This window comes from Oncorhynchus kisutch, linkage group LG25 (assembly GCF_002021735.2).
Source record: "Oncorhynchus kisutch isolate 150728-3 linkage group LG25, Okis_V2, whole genome shotgun sequence".
In the NCBI taxonomy this organism is placed as follows: domain Eukaryota; kingdom Metazoa; phylum Chordata; class Actinopteri; order Salmoniformes; family Salmonidae; genus Oncorhynchus; species Oncorhynchus kisutch.
Window position 1 is genome coordinate 36,576,318 of NC_034198.2, and position 19,795 is coordinate 36,596,112.

Below are 19,795 nucleotides of genomic sequence, written 5' to 3' on the forward strand. Positions count from 1 at the left end.
TAACATTAACAGGGATGACATTAACATTAACATTAACAGGGATGACATTAACATTAACAGCGATGACATTAACATTAACAGGGATGACATTAACATTAACAGGGATGACATTAACATTAACAGGGATGACATTAACATTAACATTAACAGGGATGACATTAACATTAACAGGGATGACATTAACATTAACAGGGATGACATTAACATTAACAGGGATGACATTAACATTAACAGGGATGACGTTAACATTAACAGGGATGACATTAACATTAACAGGGATGACATTAACATTAACAGGGATGACATTAACATTAACAGGGATGACATTAACATTAACAGGGATGCATTTACATTAACATGGATGACGTTAACATTAACAGGGATGACATTAACATTAACATTAACAGGGATGACATTAACATTAACAGGGATGACATTAACATTAACATTAACAGGGATGACATTAACATTAACATTAACAGCGATGACATTAACATTAACAGGGATGACATTAACATTAACAGGGATGACATTAACATTAACAGGGATGACATTAACATTAACAGGGATGACATTAACATTAACAGGGATGACATTAACATTAACATTAACAGGGATGACATTAACATTAACAGGGATGACATTAACATTAACAGGGATGACATTAACATTAACAGGGATGACATTAACATTAACAGGGATGACGTTAACATTAACAGGGATGACATTAACATTAACAGGGATGACGTTAACATTAACAGGGATGACATTAACATTAACATTAACAGGGATGACATTAACATTAAAAGGGATGACATTAACATTAACAGGGATGACATTAACATTAACAGGGATGACGTTAACATTAACAGTAAGTTGTACTTTAAAAGTAGTTTTACTACTGCACAGAACAATCCCAAGTTTCCTCTCCGAACAAAAATGGAGTTAAAAGTGTGGGCGTAGAACCCATAACAGCAAACAGCATTAGTTAGCAGTGTGGCAGCATAAACAAAAGGTTATGGGGGTTGGTTGAAAACTTTTAGTTCCCCACCTGCTGTAATCATTCCCAGAAACAGTGCTGCTGTGTTCATAGCAGGGTGTTAACAGTAACAGTCAATAGTTGCTATTCATTCTAGAACGGGTTGTTTTTTGACAGAAGGGAAAAGGAGAGAAAGGTGGAGAAGTAAAAAAAAATAAATAAAAAAAATGGATGTCAGTGGCAACAATGGTTAGTATTGTATGCATCAATCACAAAGCAGCTGACCTTTGAACCAGTGTGTAGATGCGTTTAGCACTTCATCAGAAGTACGGCATCAATGATGTCCGAAGATTGTTTTAATCACATGCTTTTTCAAACTGCCAACTGATGCCAAAAGATCCAACTGATTCTGCCGTGGTTCCGGTGCTTTCTTCGATTCCAAAGCTGCTTTCAAACACCGACCTCTACTGGACACCGTACTTAGAAATATATAGTTAGGATTCTGTACTTGTGGTTTCACCTGACCGGTGGCGTAGTAGGTAGAGTAGGGAGCTATGGGACAGTCAGGTAGAGTAAGGAGCTATGGGACAGTCAGGGAAAGGAGGGAGTTTGACTCCTGTTGAAAACACACTGTCTTAGAACATAGTTTAATGTGAAACCACACTGTTGTTCAAATACTTTTAAATTATTTAGTAAAGTATTTATTTAGTAAAGTATAAGTTTCTGTCTTAAACACCGTTTTTTAAATAGTGAACTTGAAGGCAAAACAGGGAGGCATGATGTTAACCAGGTATTCCAACTGAGTATTGGTTACTAAAGAGAACGATCTACCGCTGAGTTTTGATGAAAACAGTGGAGATGTTAAATTTTTTATTTTTATATATCTGATAATCACACACTGCTATTTGTTGCTGACCAGCTGATGTCTCTAATGTGGATCGTGAACAGATAATGAATCTCTCAGTACTGAACCATTTTCCGGCACAATTTGATGAAAGTGCCGAAGTCTTCAGAAAGCCTTGGTTTCCCATCACTAGTTAGTAAGTTATTTACAGTATTAAAAACTATTCAAATTCAAAACTATTCAAAAAGTTTCTCTGGATAGAGTGTTTGATAAATGAGTAAAATGTTTAAAAACATTTGTTGAAAAATGTACTTTAAATTACTGGCAAAACATTACAGGACACTTGCTGCCACTAGCAATCCTTGCCAGTAACCTACTTTGCCTTCACTGACTCTTCTGTTGGCAGGGAATGTCATCCCTGTTAAAACCTCTTAAGCTTAGGGGGGCGCTATTTCATTTTTGGATAAAAAGACGTTCCTGTTTTAAGCGCAATATTTTGTCACAAAAAGATGCTCGAATATGCATGGAATTGATAGCTTTGGAAAGAAGACACTCTGACGTTTCCAGAACTGCAAAGATTTTCCCGGAACTCATGCTACAGGCGAAACCAAGATGTTTCTGCAACCAGGAAATGAACAGGATTTCTGAGGCTCCGATTTGCATCATCTCCTTATATGGCTGTGAATGCGACAGGAATGAGCCTACCCTTTCTATCGTTTCCCCAAGGGGTCTGGAGCATTGTGACGTATTTGCAGGCATATCATTGGAAGATTGACCATAAGAGACTACATTTTCCAAGTGTCCGCACGGTGTCCTGCGTGGAAATTGGTGCGCAAAACTCAGCTGCTGGTATTTTTCCATGGGATTCTGAGAAAAACCATGCGTCCACGACCGGCATATCAATGAAGAGATATGTGAAAAAACACCTTGAGGATTGATTCAAACAACGTTTGCCATGTTTCGGTCGATATTATGGAGTTAATTCGGAAAAAAGTTCGACGTTTTGGTGACTGAATTTTCGGTTCGTTTCGGTAGCCAAATGTGTAGTAACAAAACGGAGCGATTTGTCCTACACAAAGAATCTTTCAGGAAAAACTGGACATCTGCTATGTAACTGAGAGTGTCCTCATTGAAACATCTGAAGTTCTTCAAAGGTAAATTATTTTATTTGATTCCTTTGCTGGTTTTTGTGAAAATGTTATGTGCTAAATGCTACGCTAAATGCTAAGCTAGCCATCAACACTCTTACACAAATGATTGATTTTCTATGGTTCAAAAGCATATTTTGAAAATCTGAGATGACAGTGTTGTTAAGAAAAGGCTAAGCTTGAGAGCAGGCATATTTATTTCATTTCATTTGCGATTTTTAGAAATCGTTAACGTTGCGTTATGGTAATGAGCCTGAGGGTGTAGTCACGCTCCCGGATCCGGTATCGGTAGTTCAGAGAGGTTAATGTCATCCCTGTTAATGTTAATGTCATCCCTGTTAATGTCATCCATGTTAATGTCATCCCTGTTAATGTTAATGTCACCCTTGTTAATGTTAATGTCATCCCTGTTAATGTTAGTGTTAACGTCATCCCTGTTAACTTCTTGCGTCGAGCAATCCCGTATCCGGGAGCGTAATCATAGCCTCAAGCTCATTACCATAATGCAACGTTAACTATTCATGAAAATCGCAAATGAAATGAAAGAAATATATTCACTCACAAGCTTAGCCTTTTGTTAACAACACTGTCATCTCAGATTTTCAAAATATGCTTTTCAACCATAGCTACACAAGCATTTGTGTAAGAGTATTGATAGCTAGCATAGCATTAAGCCTAGCATTCAGCAGGCAACATTTTCACAAAAACAAGAAAAGCATTCAAATAAAATCATTTACCTTTGAAGAACTTCGGATGTTTTCAATGAGGAGACTCTCAGTTAGATAGATGTTCAGTTTTTCCAAAAATATTATTTGTGTAGGAGAAATCGCTCTGTTTTGTTCATCATGTTTGGCTAAGAAAAAAACCAGAAAATTCAGTCATTACAACGCCAAACTTTTTCCAAAATATCGACAGAAACATGGCAAACGTTGTTTAGAATCAATCCTCACGGTGTTTTTCACATATCTATTTGATGATAAATCATTCGTGGCAGTTGGGTTTCTCCTCTGAAGCAAATGGTAAAATAGGCGCAGCTGGAGATTACGCAATAATTTCGACAGAGGACACCAAGCGGGCACCTGGTAAATGTATTCTCTTATGGTCAATCTTCCAATGATATGCCTACAAATACGTCACAATGCTGCAGACACCTTGGGGAAACGACAGAAAGTGTAGGCTCATTCTTGGCGCATTCACAGCCATATAAGGAGACATTGGAACACAGCGCCTTCAAAATCTGGGGCATTTCCTGTTTGAAATTTCATCTTGGTTTCGCCTGTAGCATCAGTTCTGTGGCACTCACAGATAATATCGTTGCAGTTTTGGAAATGTCAGAGTGTTTTCTTTCCAAAGCTGTCAATTATATGCATAGTCGAGCATCTTTTCGTGACAAAATATCTTGTTTAAAACGGGAACGTTTTTTTTATCCAAAAATTCAAAGAGTGCCCCCTATATTGAAGAAGTTAATGTTAATGGCATCCCTGTTAATGTTAATGTTAACGTCATCCCTGTTAATGTTAATGTCATCCCTGTTAATGTTAATGTCATCCCTGTTAATGTTAATGTTAACGCCATCAATGTTAATGTTAATGTTAATGTCATCCCTGTTAATGTTAATGTCATCCCTGTTAATGTTAATGTTAATGTCATCCCTGTTAATGTTAATGTCTTCCCTGTTAATGTTAATGTTAATGTCATCCCTGTTAATGTTAATGTTAATGTCATCCCTGTTAATGTTAATGTCTTCCCTGTTAATGTTAATGTCTTCCCTGTTAATGTTAACGTCTTCCCTGTTAATGTTAATGTTAATGTCATCCCTGTTAATGTTAATGTCTTCCCTGTTAATGTTAATGTCATCCCTGTTAATGTCATCCCTGTTAATGTTAATGTCATCCCTGTTAATGTTAATGTCTTCCCTGTTAATGTTAACGTCTTCCCTGTTAAGGTGTTTTTTGGGGTATCTGTACTTTACATTACTACTTATATTTTTGACATATTTTACTTTTACTTCACTATATTCCTAAAGAAAATAATGTACTTTTTACTTCAAACATTTTCCCTGACATCCAAAAGTACTCGTTACATTTTGAATGCTTAGCAGGACAGGAAAATAGTCTTATTCACACACCTATCAAGAGAATATCCCTGGTCATCCCTACTGCCTCTGATCTGGTGGACTCACTAAACACACATGCTTTGTTTGTAAATTATGTCTGAGTGTTGGACTGTGCCCCTGGCTCTCTGTAAATAAATAAAACAAGGAAATGGTGCCGTCTGGATTGCTTAATGTAAGGAATTAGAAATTAGAAATTTATATTTGTACTTTTACTTTTGATGCTTAAGTATATTTGAGCAAATATGTTTACTTTTGATAATTATATTATATATTTAAAACCAAAATACTTTTAGACTTTTACTCAAGTAGGATTTTACAGGGTGACTTTCACTATTACTTGAGTCATTTTCTATTAAGATATATTTACTTTTACTCAAGTATTACAATTGGGTAGTTTTTCCACCACTGGTTCTGTTCTGTGTAGGAACAGCTGAGGCAGTTCTGGTAGAGATCCTAGTGACATCAGAGATATAACACAAACGGGGTGAATTAGGATCTTCTGACAAACCAAAGCTCTACAGGACCAGGTTGGCTTTGATGTCCTCACAAACACACATCAGCAGAACTGATACATTTGGGAACAACACTTGGTTCTAAAAAATGGCTGTTTTCTTGTGAGAGAAAATATGTCTCCAGCTATGTATCATATGGTATATTTCACCTTTATTTAACCAGGTAGGCTAGTTGAGAACAAGTTCTCATTTACAACTGTGACCTGGCCAAGATAAAGCAAAGCAGTGCGACACAAACAACAACACAGAGTTACACATGGAATAAACAAGAGTATAGTCAATAACACCATAGAAAAAAAGGAAGTCTGTACACAGTGTGTGCAAATGGCGTGAGGAGGTAAGGCAATAAATAGGCCATAGTAGCAAGGTAATTACAGTTTAGCAAATGAACACTGGAGTGATAGATGAGCAGATGGTGATGTGCAAGTAGAAATACTGGTGTGCAAAAGAGCAGCAAAGTAAATAAAAACAATATGGGGATGAGGTAGGTAGATTGGGTGGGCTATTTACAGATGGGCTACGTACAGCTGCAGCGATCGGTAGCTGCTCAGATAGCTGATGTTTAAAGTTAGTGAGGGAAATATGAGTCTCCAGCTTCAGCGATTTTTGCAGTTGATTCCGGTCATTGGCAGCAGAGAACTGTAAGGAAAGGCGGCCAAAGTGGGTGTTAGCTTTGGGGATGACCAGTGAGATATACCTGCTGGAGCGCGTGCTAAGGGTGGGTGTTGTTATCGGGACCGGTGAACTGAGATAACGCGGAGCTTAACCTAGCAAAGACATATAGATGACCTGGAGCAAGTGGGTTTGGCGACGAGTATGTAGCGAGGGCCAGCCGACTAGAGCATACAGTGGTGGGTAGTATATGGGGCTTTGGTGACAAAATGGATGGCACTATGATAGACTGCATCCAGTTTGCTGAGTAGTGCACTATACAGGGAATAGGCTGCCATTTGGAACTCAAGCCATGTCTAACCGTATGACTGGTCTTAGTCAGAGCCCGGAGAAGTTGATCAAATTATCAAAGCACCTTTTCTCCCCTTCTGTCTGTCTGTCCGTCTGTCCGTCTGTCCGTCTGTCCGTCTGTCCGTCTGTCTGTCCGTCCGTCTGTCTGTCTCCATCCCTGTCTCTGTCTGTTTCTATCTGTCTGTCTCTGTTATCCTGTTAGGGTTAAGTGTCTTGCTCTGACAGACCTTTGTGCACCCTCCCAGTAGCCCACATTATGTCAGATGGACTCAATAACTCTAAATGCCTCTTAGTGGCTGATACAATGCAATATTATTGAATGCTTAAAACCTAATAGTACATTTTGTCCAGCAGTACAGGTAACCTGAGAGAAAACCTTTTTAGTGATTTATGTGTTTCAATTGGACAGAAAAAGAGGAACACTGGGGTGGACCCATACACTACACAGCACACACAGCACACACAGCACACTCTACACACCACACACACTACACACACACACACACTCCTCAGAGATTCAAAACTGATTATAAATGTGTTCATTTCTGTGTTCTACCCTGAGGGTAGGCTAAATCTGATGGGGGAACGTATTCCTTTTCAAGGTGAACAAAATAATAAAAGAGAGCATCAAAAAACATGTTGAAAAAATAAATGACTTGGAGAACTGTTTGAAATTCGAGACCGGCAACACCGTAGCATCATTTCTTTTGACACTAAGTTCTAAAATGGAATACACAAGAAATCTGGAATATTTGCATCACTAAGAACATTCTCAGAATTCCACTCAACCATTAAGTTGAATGTTCTGTTCTTCTAGAACGTGGCTAGTGATTACTACAAACAAGCTCCAACAATTCAAACGCAATGTAGCAACAGCCACAGTTAATAAAGCTGTAATGTAACGTTTCCTTACAAAAGCAAAATAGCAAAGTGTTTTGGGGATACTAAGTTACAACAGTCATTCAGGTAGCAAACTCCCAAACTCCCAGCCTTCAAAGTGAGTGACACCGTTCAATCAATATGACACAACATTAATACCACCGCTGCCTCTTTGGTTACACCCTCTCATACATTGGAGAGTGAATTCAGAACACCCGCAGTGGATAAAAAACACATTGCCATGTTGGAGTACTCACAGTGAGAGTAAAGAGGAGAGGTGGAGTACTCACAGTGAGAGTAAAGAGGAGAGGTGGAGTACTCACAGTGAGAGTAAAGAGGAGAGGTGGAGTACTCACAGTGAGGGTAAAGAGGAGAGGTGGAGTACTCACAGTGAGGGTAAAGAGGAGAGGTGGAGTACTCACAGTGAGAGTAAAGAGGAGAGGTGGAGTACTCACAGTGAGGGTGAAGTCAGAAGGCTGTTGTAGATCTTTACTCGTGTGAACCTGCAGACACACAAAGAGAAACAGAAAACCAGGGTGAGAAGAAACTAAAGAGAAGAAAGAGATCTAAGGTCCGGTATTATGCGGGAGGGGAGAGGGGGCCGCCAAGTCACCCACTTCCATCCATATCTGAAGATGTGCATAAGCATCTGTTTAGGATTTCAAAGTTTGCAAGTTCAAATCCACTGATAGAAAGTTGTTTTTGATCATTTTTGTTTTTAACCTATCCCAAACCTTAACCCTTACCTTAACCAATCGGTGTTAATTCCTAACCTTAAGAATTTGGAGCAAAATTCTTTAGAGTCTAAGATGTGGGGGGGCTAAAATAACACGTGGATTTTTTTTATATGGTCATACTATGGATCATTTAGATATTTTGATTTATAATTTTAGGACCCCTTTAAGTACCCCAACAACAACAACAAAAATAAATGATTTTATATTGATTTTGTCCTTTACTACTAAATCCCATAGAAATACATTGAACAACACGTTCACAAATGGCAGAATGAACAGTCAAAAAATAAATCATAAGAAACAAGCTTTTGAAGTGTCTCTCCTAAATAAAAAATAAACTCACAAAATAAATATGTATAAATATACACTTTTTTTATCTTCATACTTCCGTTTACGTTCAGACGAGCCCATTCCACAGGTGGAGAACACCATTGTGTTGGTGAGAGTCTCCCCTTTCCATTGAGTGGTCATACTAGTTTTGTAGGTCAAAGCGTACGGACACTACAGATGTAGTGGGGGGGGGGATGTCTCAGGGTCTGATAAAACACCGCTCGACCTCTGTCACCTTTCACCCCAGATGCCGAAGCGTGACGTCCAGGCGGATGCGGTTGACTGAGACTCATCCAATGCAACAAAAAAAAAGAAGATCTCTCTGGCTTAAACTGACGGATTTTGATGGGGATGTTTTTTGTTTGTTGAGTAACTTAGATTGATGCACCCGGTGCCTCGATTTTAGGGGGTTGATTCCTAAACTTAACCTAAAACACAAATTTGACGTTCGGAACATTCTTTGAAATGTGACATTTGAGAAACATGGATGAATGTTTAATTCTGATGTGACACTGTGAGAGCTGGTAGAGAGGGGGGGGTGATGGTGTTGGTGTTTGTGTGCGTTCGTGTGTGTGTGAAATACACAGACACACCCGTGGAGAGCCGAGGGAGGAAGAGAGGAAAAGAGGTCCACTGTCATCTCTCTTTCTGTCAAGCTTCTGTTTGAACAGTGTATACCCCTCTTCTCTCCTCCTCTCCATCCCTCTCTTTTCCCTGGCATAAATCCCCTGTTAACAGGAGGTAGTTTGGCTTCAGTATTTCATAACCCTGTGAGCCTGTCTCTCTGGTCCACTACCAGGGGAAAAAAGACATAGGCTCTGTCCCAAAAGGCATCCAGGTTTACTTCACAGTGCACTACATGGTTATTTGGGACACAGTGGGAATAAAGACACACCTACTGTCTCTGCTGTCTGCTCACTCTAACACTCTCTACCTCTCTCTCTCTCCCTCCTTCTACATTCATGTATCTCTCTCACTCTCTCCCTCCATAGTGTTTTACTTGCTTTCTTTATGTGTGTACGTGTGTGTGTCCTCTCTGTCCTGTTAGGTGGAGTGTGACGTGTGTGTGTGTGTGTGTCCTCTCTGTCCGGTTTGGTGGTGTGTGATATGATGTGTGTGTGTGTCCTCTCTGTCCGGTTAGCTGGTGTGTGTTGTGTTTGTGTGTGATGTGTGTATGTGAATGTAATTCGGGGATTAGGGAGTTTTCGCCAAGTCAAACAAACAAATATGGCTGATCAGAGCAGATCAGATCATTGCATAATATCATAACAGAGCAGATCATAACAGATCAGAGTAGATCAGAACAGAGCAGATCAGATCAGAGCAGAACAGATCAGAGTAGATCAGAACAGAGCAGAGTAGACGAGAACAGAGCAGATCAGAACAGGTCAGAGTAGACCAGAACAGAGCAGATCAGAACAGATCAGATTAGATCAGATTAGTGAGGAAACAAAAAAACAACTGTAGAAGAGTGAAACCACATGGAAAGATGTTTTTTCATCGCAAAGCAGCTTTTAGAAAACAGGTATTCACAGACTCTCTCTCTCTCTCTCTCTCTCTCTCTCTCTCTCTCTCTCTCTCTCTCTCTCTCTCTCTCTCTCTCTCTGTCTCTCTCTCTCACTCTCTCTCTCTCTCACTCTCTCTATCCATGTCTCTATCCATGTCTCTCTCTCTCTCTTCTTGTGTGTGTGCATCCATTCGTGTGCGTGTAACTGCACGTGTGTGCGTTCGTTCATGTGCGTGTGAGTGCAATTGTTTGTGCGTTCGTGTGCGTGCACGTGTGTGTGTGTGCGTTCGTGTGCGTGTGAGTGCACGTGTGGGTGTGTATGTGTGTGCGTTCGTGTGCATGTGAGTGCACGTGCACACGTGTGTGTGTGTGCGTGCATGTGAGTGCATGTGTGTGTGAGTGCACGTGTGTGTGTGTGTTCTTGTGCGTGTGAGTGCACGTGTGTGTTCGTGTGCATGTGAGTGCACTTGTGTGGTCATTATGATTTAAGCCAGCCAGCCAGCTAGTCAGCCAGCCAGTCAGCCAGCTAGTCAGCCAGCCAGTCAGCCAGCTAGTCAGCCAGCCAGTCAGCCAGCTAGTCAGCCAGCCAGTCAACCAGCCAGCCAGTCAGCCAGTCAGCCAGCCAGCCAGTCAGTCAACCAGCCAGCCAGCCAGTCAGCCAGCCAGCCATCCAGCCAGGTGAGACAATGAGAAAACATATATATTTAATCCCACTAAACAAACTACACTTCCCATGAGGCTTTGCTCTCTGTTCCATATATCATGGGAGTTGGAGTTTACTGCATGTATATTGTTCCTCCATGTGGACGTGATCCATACGTTACCCCTACAGATGTTGGATGTGTCTTGAAAGTCTCATTGGCATGTCATGAGAGGACAAAAAACAGACTGTAAAAAACATTTGGGATGCAACAACAACTCTCAGAGAGTGAGGCTAACGCAATATGTCTCGGTATGTAAACACACGGAGCCCTGAACAGCAACCACAAAACAAACCAACTGCAAACTGTCTATTTGCTAAAGGCTTAGTCCCAGATGTAGTTTGTCTACTTTTGGCCAGGGATCAAAGGTCACAGCTCTACTTTATCGCCTTTTGCTGACAACCAGTGAGTATCAGACAACCCCCTTTTCTCTCCTTCCATCCTTCTTTCTTTGTTATTTTGCACACATCCACTCAAGTACATACACACACAAACACACACACCCGCGTACACACGCACGCACACACACCCACACACACACACATATCCGTTGATATACAGTATATACAGTACCACTACTCATTCCAGGGTTTTTCTTTATTTTGACTATTTTCTACGTTGTAGAATAATAATGAAGACATCACAACTATGAAATAATACATATGGAATCATGTAGTAACCCAAAAAAGTGTTAAGCAAATCAAAATATATTTTCTATTTTAGATTCTTCTAAGTAGGCTTTTGACTTGATGACAGCTTTGCACACTGTTGACATTCTCTCAACCAGCGTTGTGAGGTTATCACTTGGAATGAATTTCAATTAACAGGTGTGCCTTATTCAAATTTGATTTGTGGAATTTATTTCCTTCACAATCAGTTGTGTTGTGACATGGTAGGGGTGGTATACAGAAGATAACCATATTTGTCAAAAGATCAAGTCATATTATGACAAGAACAGCTCAATAAGCAAAGAGAAATGACAGTCCATCGTTACTTTAAGACATAAAGGTCCGTCAATACGGAAAATGTCAAGAACTTTGAAAGTTTCTTCAAGTGCAGTCGCAAAAAAAACATCAAGCGCTATGATGAAACTGACTCTCATGAGGACAGGCACAGGAAAAGAAGACCCAGAGTTAACTCTGCTGCAGAGGATATGTTCATTAGAGTTACCAGCCTCATAAATTGCAGTCCAAATAAATGCTTCAGAGTTCAAGTAACAGACACATCTCAACATCAACTGTTCAGAGGAGACTGTGTGAATCAGGCCTTCATGGTCGAATTGCTGCAAAGAAACCACTACTAAAGGACACCAATAAGAAGAGACTTGCTTGGGCCAAGAAACACGAGCAATTAGACCAGTGGAAATCTGTCCCAATTGTCACAATTTTGGTTTTAACCAACGTGTCTTTGTGAGATGATCTTCGCATGTGTGGTTCCCACTGTGAAGCATGGAGGAGGAGGTGTGATGGTGTGGGGGTGCTTTGCTGGTGACACTGCCAGTGACTTATTTAGAATTCAAGGCACACCCAGCATGTCTACCTCAGCATTCTGCAGTGATAAGCCATCCCATCTGGTGTGCGCTTAGTGAGACTAGGAGAGTGATGGAGTGATCCATCAGATGACCTGGCCTCCATAATCACCTGACCTCAACCCAATTGGGATGGTTTGGGAGGAGTTGGACCACAGAGTGAAGGAAAAGCAGCCACCGAGTACTCAGCATATGTGGGAACTCCTTCAAGACTGTTGGAAAATCATTCCAGGTGAAGCTGGTTGAGATAATGCCAAAAGTGTGCAAAACTGTCAAGGCATAGGATGGCTACTTTGAAGAATCTAAAATCTAAAACATATTTTGATTTGTTTAACACTTTTCTGGTTATTTCATATTTTGTTATTTCATAGTTTCGATGTCTTCACTATTATTCTACAATGTAGAAGATAGTACAAATAAAGAAAAACCCTTAAATGAGTTGATGTGTCCAAACTTTTGACTGGTACTGTAGTCCAATACTGTATATCATCAGTATCCCACTACCCTCCCATCCCACTATTACAATATGATTTCATAAAATATTTCACTGTCCAAGTTAACAAAGCAACCCAGCCTCAGAATGCGTCCCAAATAGCACTCTATCCACTATTTAGCACCCTACTTTTGAGCAGGGCCCATTGGGAATCCCATAGGGCTCTGGTCAATAGTAATGCACTATAATGGAAAAGGGTGTTATTTGGGATGCGTTACAGTGTAGGAGTAACCATGCAGACCCTGGTGGTGACAGAACTCTCATGGATATTAATATTTTCTTTCCTTGTCATTGGTTGTTTATTTACCATCCTTCCGATCCACTCTCATTCTGTTATTGAGACCATCCATCCTGTCAGTCTTACCCCGTTAAACAACGACTTGTGTGTGTAGAGGGGAAAGGGTGTGTCGGGGGAATGTGCTTGCGTGTCTATTCTGATGTGACAGGGGAAGGAAGAACGTCGTGGGAATGTAATGAGAGTGTTGAGAGAACGTTATTAGCGGGCTGTAAGAGGCACAATCAAGCGTAGCATCAGCGTTTGTGAGAAAACATCTTGAGAAGCTTGTCTTACGCTGTCGTCCTTTATCTCTCTCTCTCTCTCTCTCTCTCTCTCTCTGTCTCTCTCTCTCTCTGTCTCTCTCTCTCTCTGTCTCTCTCTCTACCTCTCTCTCTCTCTCTCTCTCTGTCTCTCTCTCTCTCTGTCTGTCTCTCTCTCTCTCTCTCTCTCTCTCTCTCTGTCTCTCTCTCTCTCTCTCTCTGTCTCTCTCTCCCTCTCTCTCTGTCTCTCTCTCCTCTCTCTCTCTCTCTCTCTCTGTCTCTCTGTCTCTCTACCTCTCTCTCTCCACGTCTCTCTCTCTCTCTCTTCACCCTTCTATGTACGTTTTTTAGCTCTTTCTCTCTCTATTCCTCTTCCTGCTGTCGGTCTTACATTGTTTTAACATACAGTTTTGCATATCTCCAGCAGGCACCCCCTGGCACTCTGTGTGTAGTAGAGGCTGGTTGTCCATATGCGTATACATCTATGCATGTTCTCCACAGGTGTTTCACACTAACACCGAGCGAGAGAAAGAGATATATGCACAGTGTATATATACATGATTTGACATCTGTAATGTCTTTATTCTTTTGAAACTTCTGTGAGTGTAATGTTTACTGTTAATTTTTAATTGTTATTGTTTATTTGTATATCATCTACTTCACTTGCTTTGGTAATGTTAAAATATGTTTCCCATGCCAATATATCCCATTGAATTGAATTGGGATGGACAGGGGGGGGGGATAGAGAGAATAAGAGTGATAGAGAGACAGAGAAAGACAGAGAGACCAAGCCTACTGACAGAGAGGTCGTGAACAGATGAGCTCCTGCATTTTTCAGCTTTTCCTTAAAAAAAAGATAGATTTAGAGTTAGATAAACTTGGATTTTTTTTGTCAGGAATATATAGAGAATGCTACCCTCTACAACGTAACCTTCACTCCAAATCAAAACTCAAAACCTACAACCTGTTTTTGGATGGAATTACAGAATCACCTGGAAGGCTTACAACTACCAAAGATTTTTATTCCAGAGCTACACAGCAAATGCTCTGGAAGACATCAGAAACCTGAAAACACCATCCAACCTGGAACTACGTAAGTTTAGTAATGTTTCGTCTGAAGCTATATTTTATTTCAAAAAGCCAAGAAGAATAGCACACTACATTACTTTATAATGACTGAATGATAAATTAAGGCTGCTAAGCTTGATACAACTTCAATTAGCACTAACGTGTCAAGTGAGAGCTGTCAAAGCCCTTTAGCCCAACAACGTCAGGAGAGTCGAACAGTCTACTCCAACCAAATGGAGAGGCCTTAGAAGATGCCTCCCGCTGTTCAGAGGTAATTCAAATGCAGTACCCTGTGTATGTAAAGAACGTTAAGACAAGAAAATTTGACAAAATGAAGCTCCTTATGGAAAATCAAGAGAAAATCAAGTTCTTTAAATGGGAACATCAGCAACCTCATCTTCCACACAAACCATCCCCTGGCATGGCACAGTGCTATATTAGCACACTACCCCTCTGTTAAGAGAGGGGGTGTTGACGAGGGGTGGAAACTCAGGATACTAGACAACGAGGACTGAGTCAGCTAATATAAATCTCTATAAGTCTGGAACAGTATTGGTACAGGTGAACCCCAAACAGTTTCACCTGGACTTTCACCTAATCAAAGAATTAGCTCAGCAGGAGAAGCTCTCCCTTGAGAAAGATACCCCCACCCCGAGCGGGTCAGACCAGACCTCTTCATTATAGAACACCACAGACGAGCAACCCCAAGCAACCCCAAGTAAACCTCCCAGCACAGAGTACTACCCCCTCATTGAAATGAAGGATACATTTACCCAGCTGGAGGTAAGGCAGGTGGAGCTGGAACAGCAGGTGATTACACTCCAGTCAGCACAGATCCAGACAACATTCCAGCACAACAACACCCCCTTAACCAGACCCGGAGAGAGACATATCTGTACTCTGGACTGTGGTGAGACAACTTAAACAATATAAAAAGTAAGAGCAGGAGAAGAACAGAGCACTAGAGGAGAGGATCAGACTGCTGGAGGAGAGGATCAGACTGCTGGAGGAGAGGATCAGACTGCTGGAGGAGAGGATCAGACTGCTGGAGGAGAGGATCAGACTGCTGGAGGAGAGGATCAGACTGCTGGAGGAGAGGATCAGACTGCTGGAGGAGAGGATCAGACTGCTAGAGGAGAGGATCAGACTGCTGGAGGAGAGGTTGAGGGGGATGGCGTGTGACAGAGAACAACCCACTAGAGAGGTGGCCACCCCCGCAGAGAAGCCAGAAGAACAGCCCACTTCAGCTCCCGACAAAAGTCTTGACACCACAGCAGAACAGACAGACAAATGAAGAACCCCAAGCCCAGGGGATCTCACCCCCTCTGAGCACCCCCTTGTCAGCCACCCTGATAGCCCTCCTGACAACCCCCCCCCCCTCCTTATTCACTCAAATGGGAAATATATAGGAGAAAATAAACTTTTTGCCAAACACAGTGAGTCTAAACTCTGGTGTCCAGCGAGACACTCTCCCTGACCAGCGAGACACCCGCCCAGACACACCCGCCCTGACCAGCGAGACACCCGCCCAGACCAGCGAGACACTCTCCCTGACCAGCGAGACACCCGCCCAGACCAGCGAGACACCCGCCCAGACCAGCGAGACACTCTCCCTGACCAGCGAGACACCCGCCCAGACACACCCGCCCTGACCAGCGAGACACCCGCCCAGACCAGCGAGACACTCTCCCTGACCAGCGAGACACCCGCCCAGACCAGCGAGACACTCTCCCTGACCAGCGAGACACCCGCCCAGACCACCGAGACACCCGCCCTGACCAGCGAGACACTCTCCCTGACCAGCGAGACACCCGCCCAGACTAGCGAGACACCAACCCCCCCCCCCCCAGACCAACACATAGAGGACCCATGCCGAAAGGACCTACATCCAGACCACAACACCACCAGCCACAAACACACACCCACCCCAACCAACCAAGTCAACCATTCCTATACCCCATTTAGGCTCCCTCAGATCAGACCAGTGCAATATACCTGCTGGAGCGCGTGCTACAAGTGGGGGTGTTGCTGTGGTGACCAGTGAGCTGAGATAAGGCGGGGCTTTACCTAGCAACGACTTATAGATGACCTGGAGCCAGTTGGTTTGGCAAAGGGTATGTAGTGAGGGCCAGCCAACGAGAGCATACAGGTCACAGTGGTGGGTGGTATATGGGGCTTTGTTGACAAAACGGATGGCACTGTGATAGACTGCATCCAATTTGATGAGTAGAGTGTGGATCAGTGAATCACCCGCAGCAAGAGCAACATTGTTGATAAATACAGAGAAAAGATCATTGAACCCTGTGGCACCCCAATGGAGACTGTCATAGGTCCAGACAACAGGCCCTCCAATTTGACACACTGAACTCTATCTGAGAAGTAGTTGGCCAACCAGGCGAGGCAGTCATTTGAGAAGCCAAGGCTGTTGAGTCTGCCGATAAGAATGCAGTGATTGACAGACTCGAATGCCTTGGACAGGTTGATGAAGACGGCTGCACAGTACTGTCTTTTATCGATGGCGGTTATGATATCATTTAGGATCTTGAGTGTGGCTGAGGTGCACGCATGACCAGCTCAGAAACCAGATTGCTTACTGGAGAAGGTACGGTGGGATTCCAAATGGTCGGTGATCTGTGAATTAACTTGACTTTGGAAGATTTTAGAAAGGCAGGGCAGGATGGATATAGGTCTATAACAGTTTGGGTCTAGACTTTCTCCCCATTTGAAGAGGGTGATGACCGCTGCAGCTTTACAATCTTTGGGGATCTCAGACGATATGAAAGAGAGGTTGAATAGGCTAGTAAAAGTGTCTGTCTCTTCTATACCAGGATATGGACATCTCATCCTGGAATATCCAACTCCTGAGGTCATCTGCCTTTGGCCTATAGAGCAGGAACCTGGACTTCATCAAAGAAATCGGAAATACAGGCATCATCATCCTACAAGAAACTTGGTATAGAGGAGACAAACCCACTGGTTGCCCTCTAAGTTACAGAGAGCTGGTAGTCCCATCCACCAAACTACCAGGTGTGAAACAGGGAAGGGACTCAGGGGGTATGCTAATTTGGTATAGAGCAGACCTAACTCACTCCATAAAATGTATCAAAGCAGGAACATTTTACATTTGGCTACAAATTCAAAAGGAAATGATCTTAACAGAGAAAAATGTCCTCCTGTGTGCTACCTATATCCCCCCACTAGAATCCCCATACATTAATAATGAAGACAGCTTCTCCATCCTGGAGGGAGAAATCAATCATTTCCAGGCCCAGGGACATGTACTTGTCTGTAGCGACCTAAATGCCAGAACCGAACAAGAACCTGACACCCTCAGCACACAGAGGGACAAACACCTGCCTGGAGGTGACAGCATTCCCTCCCTCATATGCCCCCCTAGACACAACTATGACAACATAACCAACAATAACGGGTCACAGCTCCTGCATCTCTGTCGCACGCTGGGTATGTACATTGTCAACGGTAGGCTTCGAGGGGACTCCTATGGTAGGTACACCTATAGCTCATCTCTTGGCAGTAGTACTGGAGACTACTTTATCACTGACGTCAACACAGAGTCTCTCAGAGCGTTCACAGTCAGTCCACCGACACCCCTATCAGACCACAGCAAAATCACAGTCTACTTGAACAGAGCAATACTCAATCATGAGGCATCAAAGGAAATGAGTAATATTGAGAAATGGTATAGACGGAAGGAATGTAGTTTGGAAACCTACCAAAAACAGTGCCATCCGTTTTGTCACCAAAGCCCCATATACCACCCACCACTGTATGTGGCGGCTGGCCCTCGCTTCATATACGTTGCCAAACCTACTTGCTCCAGGTCATCTATAAGTCTCTGCTAGGTAAAGCCCCGCCTTATCTCAGCTTATTGGTCACCATAGCAGCACCCACCTGTAACATTTGCTCTGGTAGGTGTATTTCACGGTCACCCCCAAATCCAATTCCCAATTCCTTCCAGTTCTCTGCTGCCAATGACTGGAAGGATCTGCAAATATCACTGAAGCTGGAGACTCATACCTCCCTCACTAACTTTAAGCATCAGCTGTCAGAGCACCTTACTACAGATCATTGCAGCTGTGCATAGCCCATCTCTATATAGCCCACCCAACTACCTCATCCCATATTGTTATTTATTTTTTGCTCCTTTGCAAGCCAGTATCTCTATTTGCGCACTCATCTTCTGTACATCAATCACTCCGGTATTTAATGGCTAAATTGTAATTCTTTTGCCACTATGTCCTATTTATTGCCTTTACCTCCCTAATATTACTTAATTTGCACACAATGTATATAGACTTCTCTACTGTGTTATTGACTGTACGTTTGTCTATTCCATGTGTAACTCTGTGTTGTTACATGTGTCGCACTGCTTTGCTCTTATCTTGACCAGGTCGCAATAGTAAAAGAGAACTTGTTCTCAACTGGCCTACCTGGTTAAAATAAAGGTGAAATAAATAAAAAATAAACAAAATAAAACAATTAGGCAACAACAAATTCATTCCCTTTTAAACAACTTCCTGGACAAAACGTTCCACTGTAATAGTGAAGGTGTAAACTTAGCAGTAGAAAATCTTAACAGTATATTTGACCTCTCAGCTTCTCTAACAATCTAAAATAGAAAATAGAAGAAAATGAACAACAATGACAATGACAATGACAATGATGAAGAATGCAAAAATCTAGGAAAGAAATTGAGAAACCTGTCCAACCAAAAACATAGAGACATAGAGAAAACCTGAGTCTACACCTTCACTATGGCAACCCACTAAAACAATACAGAAATACACCATAGAAAAAAGCACGTCAGAAATCAGCTCAATGTAATTGAAGAATCCATAGACTCTAACCACATCTGGGAAAATTGGAAAACACTAAACAACACTAAGATTTATCAATCCAAAAAAAAGACGTATGGGTAAACCACTTCTCCAATCTTTTTGGTTCTATAACCAAAAACAAACAGCAAAAACATATACATGATCAAATGCAAATCTTAGAATCAACTATTAAAGACCAGAACCCACTGGATTCTCCAATTACATTGAATTAACTACAGGACAAAATGCAAACCCTCCAACCCAAAGAGGCCTGTGGTGTTGATGGTATCCTTAATGAAATGATCAAATACACAAATGATCAAATACACAAATTCCAATTGGCTATACTTAAACTCTTTAACATCATCCTTAGCTCTGGCGTTTTCTCCAATATTTGGAACCAAGGACGGATCTCCCCAATCCACAAAAGCGGAGACATATTTGACCCAAATAACTTCAGTGGGATATGCGTCAACAGCAACCTTGGGAAAATCCTCTGCTTTATCATTAACAGCAGACTCATACATTTCTTCAGTGAAAACAATGTACTGAGCAAATGTCAAATTGGCTTTTTACCAAATTACCATACGACAGACCACGTATTCACCCTGCACA

General features: G+C 42.0%; 1 protein-coding gene across 1 annotated transcript in view; it reads right to left on the minus strand.

Moving 5' to 3' along the window:
• The window catches only part of LOC109883146 (RNA binding protein fox-1 homolog 1), a 718,311-nt gene that overhangs the window by 495,548 nt on the left and 202,968 nt on the right, over window positions 1-19,795 (minus strand). The window contains exon 3 of the mRNA XM_031804809.1: window positions 7,897-7,944. The gene's annotated coding sequence lies outside the window, so the exon portion shown is untranslated. The remainder of the gene's footprint in view (window positions 1-7,896; window positions 7,945-19,795) is intronic.